Source organism: Triticum aestivum, chromosome 2A, assembly GCF_018294505.1.
Source record: "Triticum aestivum cultivar Chinese Spring chromosome 2A, IWGSC CS RefSeq v2.1, whole genome shotgun sequence".
NCBI lineage: Eukaryota > Viridiplantae > Streptophyta > Magnoliopsida > Poales > Poaceae > Triticum > Triticum aestivum.
Window position 1 is genome coordinate 454,428,655 of NC_057797.1, and position 11,164 is coordinate 454,439,818.

The following is an 11,164-nucleotide window of genomic DNA, read 5'->3' on the forward strand; positions in this document are numbered from 1 at the left end:
GTTGTGCTCCTGATGGGGAGCTTGGAGGCTCCCCATCTCCATCTCCCTCTCCCTCTCCTTCTCCGTCTTTGGCTGCTGTGGCTTCGTCGCCGGTGGCGGCGTCGGTGGGGCCGGCGGTTGCCCCGTATACCCTAGATCCAGATCTCAGTGCGGTGGCCTCCGGCCTGCGGGCCTGCCCTCCGTGTGGGCCTGATGGGCCTATCGGGGCGGTGTTGGCTAGTGGGCCTCCCTCCCCCCCCCTCCTTTCTTCGGTGGTCGATTTTCCCCCGCTCGTTTCTTTTGGCCCAGTTGGGCCCAACACCCGGCTACCGGCTCCCCATCCTCCTTCGGCCCATTTGGCGAGTCGTGCCCAGGGGGGCACGGCTCGCTCGGGCTATATATGGATCCCACTCGGTTCAGCGTCCCCCCTGCTAGGGTTTCCTGCTTCCACCTCTGATTTGCGCCGCTATCGCCTTCCCATCCGTCGCGTCTTTAGATCCCCTCCACCTCCACCCCTCCTTCTTACTTTTGCTGCGGTGATCTCCATGGACAAATCTAGGGGCTCTTCCTGTGAGGCGCTTTCTGGTAGCAAGCGGCGCCGCGAGGACTCCCCCGCCTCCGCGGTGGATCTGGAGCTAGAGGCCTCGCTCCGCTCCAAGCTGGAGTCGGAGCAGGCGGCGCGCAAGCAGGCGGCTCGTGGCCGCGACGCCTGGGCTTCGGGTCCGGAGCGGGTGCAGCGCTCGGAGAGGGATGGGGTGACTGGATCTGGTCCGCAGGGCTCTGGATCTGGTCCTTCTCCCACTCCGGTGCTGGATCCGTGGGAGGCGGCGGTGGCCTCCGGCGGTGGGGTATCTTCGTCCTCGGCTTCCCTTCCTGCTCAGGGTGCGGGGCGGGGCTCGTCTGCCCCGTCTCTGCCCCTGCCTCCCTCGCCTCCTCGCGCGTTTGGGGCTGGATCTGGTTTTCGTCCGCCGCCTCGCTCCTTCGCGGGGCCGGCGCGTCGGCCACCTGGTCCGGCCTCGGGGGCGCCCCTCCCTCCGGGCATGGGGGATGGTATCCTTCCTCCTCCTCCGGCGCATCAGCAACCCCGCCCCTCCCCTTCCTCCCACAGCAACCCTTTGGCGCTCACCTGTTTTGCCTGCCACAGACCGGGGCACTTCCAGTCTCGCTGCACCAACCCCCCATTCTGCTTGATTTGCCGTTCTGATGGTCACCTCACGGTCAACTGCATGGATAGGCAGAAGCCTCCCGCGGTCTTCTAGTTTGGTATGGGCCTCCCTGGTTGCTCTTTCTTTGCCTTTGATGGTGACCTGCCTGTTCGGGAGGTGGCACCTGCGCTGTCCAATGCGGCGATTGTCTCTGTCAAGGACCAAAAGATCTCGCCCCAAACTCTTCTGGAAGGGCTCCGCATTTGGGATGTGGCTGGTTGGGACTGGCAAGTTGTGTAGCTATCGGACTTTGACTTCTCTGTGGTGTTCCCCTCCAAAGAATGCCTGCGTATGATCGCTTCCTGCACCAGTTTCACCTTGCCCCTTAACCAACTGGTGGTTTCTGTTAAAGCGGCTTCATACAATGGTACTGCGGTTAGCCCTCTCTCTCAAGTGTGGGTGTTGATCGATGATCTGTCGGCTGGCCTGCGCTCGTCTGCTTTTCTCATGTCCTTTGGGGTTCTGATAGGGAAACCCATTGAGGTGGATGAGGAGTCTCTGAACAAGGTTGGTCCTGCTAGGATGACGGTTTGGTGCATTGACCCTGAACGGGTGCATGGTTTCATTGATGTTTACCCATCTCCCAATGGCATCAGACTGCGGGTGCAGGTGGAGGGGGCGGCAGCGGCTTTCCAAGCTCCACCTCCCCCCCCTCCGTCTGTTATTCCTTCGGATAAGCATGATAAGCATGACAAGGAAGGGGATGGTTCCTTTGGTGGCCCTAATCAGAGCTTTGGGTCTAATCTCCGCTTCACTCAATCCGAATGGGATGGACTGGCAGACTCAGAACGGGAGTTGTTTAAATCTCAAGCGCCTGGTGGTGATGCCCCTCGTGATGACTCGGTGATCCCCCTGCTGCTCAGAATGCTCCTACTACTGCCGCTGATCTGCCAAAGGCTCCACCTTGCTCGGCCACTCCTATGTCTGGTGCTTGTTCCAATCTTCCTGCTCGCCCTCTCTCCCCCACCCACTCGGGAATTGAAGATCTTCCTGTCTCTCCTGCTTGTGATATGATGGAATCCCAGCCCCCCTCGAAGAAGAAATCCTCAGTGCGCAAGTACTCGGCTAAGAGCCGGAACTCGTCGGGCTCGAAGCAATCAATGACGGGGATTTGTCGGTGTCTTGATCAAGATCTGGGCTCCATGTCCCGCTCGGGCCCCCATGTTGGCTCTCCTGCTGTGCGGTCGCCTACCATCCGTTCCCCGGTGTCCACGGCCCGTAAAGGTAGACGGGTGGCGCACTCTGGTGGTTCTATCCTGGAATGGGTGGAGAAGCGGGTTGCGGCGAAGGACCTCCCTCCCCCAGGTACCTCCCCATCCTCATTTGCCGCTGTTTCTCCGGTTCGGGTGGTTTTATCTTCGATGTCTGATGATCATCTTTTAAACATTATGTCGGATGTGGGTGTGGTGGTCGATTCTTCTGTTGGTTCTCCTAGTTCGCTTCTTGCCATTATTCGGCCTAATGAATTGGCTCAGGCAGCCATTGCAAAAGCTAAAGAGGTTGTTGCCTCGCGGGTCGTGGATGCTGGCTGTGCTGCGGGGGAGGCTTCGGGTGCTGGTAGTGGCCAGCCCCCTTCCTGTCCTGCCAAGAGGGGCGCTAATAAACGTTCTAAATCCTGCATGGCCCCCTGCAGGTTGAGTCTCCGTATCAAGAACCTGTCGTATAAATGAGGGCTTTATTCTGGAATATAAGGGGGTTCGGTGCTAGGGGGCGCCGTGACCAACTTAAAGATTTGGTTCGTTCTAACTCTATTGATTTTGTGGGGCTGGTTGAAACTTTTAAGGATTCCTTCTCCCCTAGTGAGCTCTCTGCTATCGTGGGTATGGATAGATTTCATTGGCAATTCTTACCTGCTTCGGGACACTCTGGCGGGATTTTGATTGGCTCTAATAAGGATATTTTTGATTTCGTTGCTTTTGATCATGGGTTTTTTTGGGCTAGTGTTGTTCTGTCTCACAAATCTATGAATACCCTCTGTGAGTACATCGTTGTTTATGGGCCTGCGGACCACTCTCTGTCGAACCTTTTCCTTAATGAACTCTCGACCAAGATTGAGTCTTGTACTTTACCGATGGTTATTGGGGGAGACTTTAACTTGCTGCGCTGCCCTCTTGACAAGAATAATAATAATTTCTCTTGGTCTTTAGCCAATGCTTTTAATGACTTTATTAGTGCTAACGCCATTCGTGAGCTTCCTCCGAGGGGAGCTCGCTTTACTTGGTCTAATCATCAGGCTAACCCTATTAGATCCGTGCTGGATCGTGTTTTCCTTGGTCCCAGGTGGGATGCCCTATTCCCTAGGTCTTATCTTCTCGCTAAATGCATTGTCGGGTCTGATCATAGCCCCTTGATTCTTGACGATGGTTCCATCTGCAATAGACCTCCGGCTAGATTTCAGTTTGATGCTTCTTGGCTGTCGGTTGACGGCTTTGTCGATATGGTCGCTGCGAAAATTTCCCACTCCCTTTCGTCCAACCTCCGCTCCTTTGGCCCTCTGGATGACTGGCATTCTTGCTCCTATTCCCTTCGCAAATTTCTTAGAGGGTGGTCGCGTAACCGTGCGGCGGAGGATCGACGCTCCAAAGCCTTTCTTGAAAATCAGATCCTGGAGCTGGATCGTACTGCTGACTCTATTGGGCTCTCTGACGATGGATGGGTCGTTCGTTATAATCTGGAGGCTGCACTTTTGCAGCTGCACCATCAGGCTGAGATTTACTGGCGCCAGAGGGGCACTCTTAATTGGACACTCAAAGGGGACGCTCCTACTGCATATTTTTTGCGATTGCGAACGGTAGGCGTAGGCGCTGTGACATTAACAGTTTGATGATTAATGGTCTGCGCTCCTCTGATCAGTCGGTGATTCTAGCTCATGTAGTGGATTTCTTCTCGTCTTTGTTAGGGGCTAAACCTCAATCGGGCTTGTCCATTTCCCCCCACCTTTGGAGTTCTGGTCTTAAAATTTCCCCCGAGGAGAATGCATCCTTGATGATCCCACTCTCTGATCAGGAAATCTGGGACGTGGTTAATTCTGCTAACCCCAATGCAGCATCTGGGCCAGATGGCTTTTCCATTCCTTTCTTTCGGAGATTTTGGCCCCAGTTGAAACAGTTGGTGTGTAGCGTTATTCAGGGTTTCTGTCTTGGGACTGTCGATATCTCTCGTCTGAATTACGCTGTAATATCCCTGATTCCGAAGGTCAAGGGTGCTGACGTTATTTCCCAATTTCAGCCTATAGCATTGATTAACAACTTTGCCAAATTCCCTTCCAAAGGCTTTGCGAATCGGCTGTCCCCGGTTGCGCATAGAGTTATTAGCCCCTTTCAATCTGCTTTTATCAAAGGGCGATTCATTCTAGATGGCATTCTTTCCCTTCATGAGATTGTTCACGACCTTCACGCGCGGAAAGCTAAAGCGGTTATTCTTAAGTTAGACTTTGAAAAAGCGTATGACTCGGTCAGTTGGCCTTTCCTCAAGCAGGTCCTTCTTGCCAAAGGGTTCGACGGTGCTTATGTCTATCGTATCATGCAGTTGGTCTCGGGTGGCCATACTGCTGTTGCTGTGAATGGCGTTATTAGTAACTTCTTTGCGAATGGCAGGGGCCTTCGCCAAGGGGATCCAGCCTCCCCGGCTCTCTTTAACTTTGTGGCCGACGCCTTCTCTTGCATGCTCTCCAAGGCGGCCCGTTGTGGGCACATTACCCCCATGATCTCCCATCTTCTGCCGGAAGGTGTGTCCCATCTGCAATACGCTGATGATACAATCATATTGGTGGAGTTGGATAATGCCTGTATTGCCAATCTTAAATTCATCTTGCTGTGTTTCGAAGTTGTTTCAGGTCTGAAGATCAATTTCGCCAAGAGTGAGGTTCTGGTGACGGGTGTGGACGGGGCGGAAGCCTTGCGGGTTGCCAGGCTCCTTAATTGCGCTTTAGATTCTTTCCCTTTCAAGTATTTAGGACTTCCTATCTCTCCTGGTATCCTTCATGCGAAGGACTTCGCTCCGGTGGTTGCTAAAGTAGGAAACAGGGTGCTCCCATGGAGGGGTAGATATAATACCAATGCAGGCAAAGTGGCTTTAATCAATTCTTGCCTGTCTTCTCTCCCTATGTTTCTTATGGGCTTCTATCTTCTCACGAATGGCGTGCATTCTGGCTTCGACAAACATAGGGGTGGCTTCTACTAGAATTCAGCTGATAACAAAAGAAAATATAGGCTGGTTAAGTGGCAACTGATGTGTAGGCCTAAAAACCTTGGGGGGTTAGGCATTATTAACACTCGGGTGATGAACATGTGTTTGCTCATCAAGTGGTGGTGGAAAATTATGACTGTGGGGGCCGGGTCGCTGTGGTTTTCGATTCTTAAGGCCAAATATTTCCCCCACTCCGATCCTATGTTTGCTCCTGTGCGGCGTGGTTCTCAGTTCTGGAAAGCTCTTGTTAAAGTTAGGCCGATTTTTTTGGAGCATGTCAAGTTTTCTGTGGGGAATGGGTCTGCTGTTCGTTTTGTGTTGGATTGGTGGTCTGGGGATGCCCCACTTGCCGTGAGATTTCCGATTCTGTTTTCTTATTGTCCCAATCCACAGATCTCCATCGCGGAGCTGGCTGCTAATAATTGGGATTTGGCTTTCCGTCGGGCTCTGTCTCCTGAAGAGTTGGAAGATTGGCAAAGCCTCTCTACCCTCTTCCCGTGCTCTCGGAGTCGGCTGACTCGGTGTTTTGGCCACTTTCGGCCTCTGGTAAATTTTCTATTAAGTCGTTGTATTCTAGACTCACTGGTGGTACCCCCTCGGCTAGATTCTCTTGTGTCTGGAAATCAAGGGTTCCTCCGAAAATTAAGATTTTTCTCTGGCAGGCCTTTCGTGGTCGCCTCCCTACTGCTGATCAGATCAAAAAACGCAATGGGCCGGCCTCTGAATTCTGTAACCTGTGTGGGGCCTTGGAAAATTCCGACCACATCTTTTTCAACTGTGTACTTGCCAAATTAGTTTGGTCTTGCATCAGATCTTGGCTTCGGGTTTCTTGGAATCCCTCCTCTTTTTCTGATATTAGAACTCTAGCTAAAACTTTGGTCGGGGTCACCAAGAGGGTATTTTGGGTTGGCTTGGGAGCCTTATGCTGGGCCTTATGGAATATTAGAAACAAATTTACTATTGAGCTTACCTTCCCATCTAAACCTGCTGATGTTCTATTCAAATCATGTATATTCTTGCAGCAGTGGAGATCATTGACTAAGGAGCCTGATCGGGACGCCCTGGACCTGCTCATCAACAAAATTCGGGCTTCAGCTTCTCAGATATCCGGGACGAACCCTGTCGTATAATTTGGTGCTGTCGTTTGCGGACATTTGGTCTTTCTCCTCCCCGGCCTGCGCACTGTGTATGGCAGTTGCATGTATCATGCTTGCTTAGGTTTCTCTTAAACTCCTCTGTGTGAATATGTTTTCCTGTGAACCTGTGGTATCCGTGACGCTGCCTGGTGGCTTTATCTATAAAGTCGGGCCTTGGCCTTTTCTCTAAAAACATAAAGTGATACGATGAATGCATGACTAGGCATCGTACGAATATGTACAACAAACATCGTACGCATGGCATCACTCTTTCTCAACCGGAAAGTGCCTTATGTATTGTAGAAAATATAGAAACTACAATATTCATTGTATTGATTTGATCCTTGTGTAGGATATATATATAGTACATGAGGGATAGAGACTTGGAGTGCAAGGTAAGTAATACATTGTTTAGCTTTTACAAAAACCTACCCTAGCCGCCCGATGCAGCTAGGGTTTACCTACTCCGCCGGCGTCTCACCGGCGTTGAGTTTTCCCTACCAATCCCGCTTACACCGTTCGTCTCCGATCGCCCCGCTGGACCTTCAGGCTAACTTAGGGTACAGCTAGACTGTCTTCCAGGCCTTGGTGTTGGAGGGGCTGTGACGGCGGGGCTAGATTGGTTTCTGCCGAAGACCGGTGTCGGAAAGTTTTTGTTCATGGCTGCGTCGGGAACGGGTTTGCATGGGCTTTGTTGGCTTGTTGCAAAGGATCTGTTGCAAAGGACCGTCATGGTTGGTGTTGACGTTGCTTCTGTGTGCAAGAAGCTGCCGCTGGATGTATCCCCTAGCTTGTTGACTGCATGGGTTCAAGTTCAGGAGAAAAATCTGTATGTGGCCATGCATATTCTCAAGATTAGTCAGTTGTATGTCATTGTGTACGCAATGGAGTTTTGTTCTGGCGATGGGGATCCTAGTGGAACTCATGATGATCACAACCTAGGTACTGCCAAAGTAGTTATTATGGTCTTTATTCCTCTTGGTGGATTGGAAGATGAAGGCGTCTGGGATGTGGATAAACAGAAAGATTTCACCAACGAGTGGATGATCCAGATGCTAGCAGAAAGAGAGGCGTTGATGCATCCAAGAAGAATCTGCAGGATGCTAGTACTGCTGCATCTAGTAGCTCTACTTCAGTACATAATAAGGCTATTAACAGAACATTTTTTGTGGGCTTCTTCGAGGGGCGTCACTAGGATTCAATGAATCTTTTAAGTTGGAACTGCCGGAGAGGGGGGGAATCCCCGGACAGTTCGTGAGCTGGCTGAAGGAAATATGCCCTAAAGGCAATAATAAAGTTGTTATTTATATTTCCTTATATCATAATAAATGTTTATTATTCATGCTAGAATTGTATTAACCGGAAATTTAGTACATGTGTGAATACATAGACAAACAAAGTGTCACTAGTATGCCTCTACATGACAAACTCATTGAATCAAAGATGGTTAAGTTTCCTAACCATAGACATGAGTTTTCATTTGATTAACGGATCACATCATTAGAGAATGATGTGATTGACTTGACCCACTCCGTTAGCTTAGAATTTGATCGTTTAGTATATTGCTATTGCTTTCTTCATGACTTATACATGTTCCTATGACTATGAGATTATGCAACACCCCACTACCGGAGGAACACTTTGTGTACAACCAAACGTCACAACGTAACTGGGTGATTATAAAGGTGCCCTACAGGTGTCTCCGATGGTACTTATTGAGTTGACATAGATCGAGATTAGGATTTGTCTTTCCGATTGTCGGAGAGGTATCTCTGGGCCCTCTCGGTAATGCACATCACTATAAGCCTTGCAAACAATGTAACTAATGAGTTGGCTGCGGGATGATGTATTACGGAACGAGTAAAGAGACTTGCCGGTAACGAGATTGAACTAGGTATTGAGATATCGAAGATCGAATCTCGGGCAAGTAACATACCGATGTCAAAGGTAACAACGTATTGTTGTTATGCGGTTTGACCGATGAAGATCTTCGTGGAATATGTAGGAACCAATATGAGCATCCAGGTTCCGCTATTGGTTAATGACCAGAGATGAGTCTCTGTCATGTCTACATAGTTCTCGAACCCGTTGGGTCCGCACGCTTAACGTTCGGTGATGATCGATATTATGAGTTTATGTGTTTTGATGTACCGAAGGTAGTTTGGAGTCCCGGATGTGATCAAACACATGACGAGGAGTCTTGAAATGGTCGAGACATAAAGATTGATATATTGGACGGCTATATTCGGACACCGGAAGGGTTTCAGGTGATCTCGGAGAAAACTGGAGTGCCGGAGGGGTTACCGGAACCCCCGGGGGATAATGGGCCTTGATGGGCCCTAGTGGAGAGAGAGGGGGGGCGGCCAGGGAAGGCCGTGCGCCCCTCCCCTTGAGTCCGAATAGGACAAGGAAGGGGAGGGGCGGCGCCCCCCTTGCCTTTCCCCTCTCCCACTCCTTCCTTCCCCCTCCTAGTGGGACTAGGAAAGGGGAGTCCTACTCCCACTAGGGGGAGGACTCCTCCTCTTGGCGCGCCCTCCAAGGGTCGGCCGGCCTCCCCCCTTTGCTCCTTTATATACGGGGGCAGGGGGCACCCCATGAACACACAAGTCAATCATTGATCTTTTAGCAGTGTGTGGTGCCCCCCTCCACCATAATCCACCTCGGTCATTCTTAGGCGAGGCCCTGCATCGGTAGCTTCATCAACACCGTCATCACATCATCATGCTAACGAAACTCTCCCTCGAAGCTCTACTTGATCGTCAGTTCGTGGGACGTCACCGAGCTGAACGTGTGCAGATCGCGGAGGTGTCGTACGTTCGGTACTAGGATCGGTCGATCATGAAGACGTACGACTACATCAACTGCATTGTCATAACGCTTCCGCTTATAGTCTACGAGGGTACGTAGACAACACTCTCCCCTCTCGTTGCTATGCATCACCATGATCTTGCGTGTGCCTAGGAAATTTTTTGAAATTACTACGTTCTCCAACAGTGGCATTCGAGCCAGGTTTATGCGTAGATGTTATATGCACGAGTAGAACACAAAGGAGTTGTGGGCGTGGGTATATACATATTGCTTGCCATCACTATTTGATTCTTGATTCAGCGGTATTGTTGGATGAAGCGGCCCAGACCGACATTACGCGTACGCTTATGCGAGACTGGTTCTACCGACGTGCTTCGCACACAGGTGGCTAGTGGGTGTCTGTTTCTCCAGCTTTAGTTGAATCGGATTCAATGAACAGGGTTCTTTATGAAGATCAAAAAGCAATCACTATACCGCGTTGTGGTTTTTGATGCATAGGTAAGAACGGTTCTTTCTCAGCCCGTAGCAGCCACGTAAAACTTGCAACAACAAAGTAGAGGACGTATAACTTGTTTTTGCAGGGCATGTTGTGATGTGATATGGTCAAGACATGATGCCAAATTTTATTGTATGAGATGATCATGTTTTGTAACACAGTTATCGGCAACTGGCAGGAGCCATATGGTTGTCGCTTTATTGTATGAAATGCAATCGCCATGTAATTTATTTACTTTATCACTAAGCGGTAGCGATAGTCGTAGAAGCAATAGTTGGCGAGATGACAGCGATGCTACGATGGAGATAAAGGTGTGGCGCCGGTGATGATGGTGATCATGACGGTGCTTTGGAGATGGAGATCAAAGGCACAAGATGATGATGGCCATATCATATCACTTATATTGATTGCATGTGATGTTTATCTCTTATGCATCTTATTTTGCTTAGATCATCGGTAGCATTATAAGATGATCTCTCACTAAATTTCAAGGTATAAGTGTTCTCCCTGAGTATGCACCGTTGCGAAAGTTCGTCGTGCCGAGACACCACGTGATGATCGGGTGTGATAAGCTCTACGTTCACATACAACGGGTGCAAGCCAGTTTTGCACAGACGGAATACTCGGGTTAAACTTGACGAGCCTAGCATATGCAGATATGGCCTCGGAACACTGAGACCGAAAGGTCGAGCGTGAATCATATGGTAGATATGATCAACATAGTGATGTTCACCATTGAAAACTACTCCATCTCACGTGATGATCGGACATGGTTTAGTTGATGTGGATCACGTGATCACTTAGATGATTAGAGGGATGACTGTCTAAGTGGGAGTTCTTAAGTAATTTGATTAATTGAACTTTAATTTATCATGAACTTAGTACCTGATAGTATTTTGCATGTGTATGTTGTTGTAGATAGATGGCCTGTGCTGTTCTTCCGTTGAATTTTAATGTGTTCCTTGAGAAAGCAAAGTTGAAAGATGATGGTAGCAATTACACGGACTGAGTCCGTAACTTGAGGATTATCCTCATTGCTGCACAGAAGAATTACGTCCTGGAAGCACCGCTAGGTGTACCACCCACACCGGCAACTGCAGACATTGTGAATGCCTGGCAGTCGCATGTTGATGACTACTCGATAGTTCAGTGTGCCATGCTTTATGGCTTAGAACCGGGACTTCAGCGACGTTTTGAACGTCATGGAGCGTATGAGATGTTCCAGGAGTTGAAATTAATATTTCAAGCAAATGCCCGGATTGAGAGATATGAGGTCTCCAATAAGTTCTACAGCTGCAAGATGGAGGAGAATAGTTCTGTAAGTGAACATATACTCAAAATTTCTGGGTATC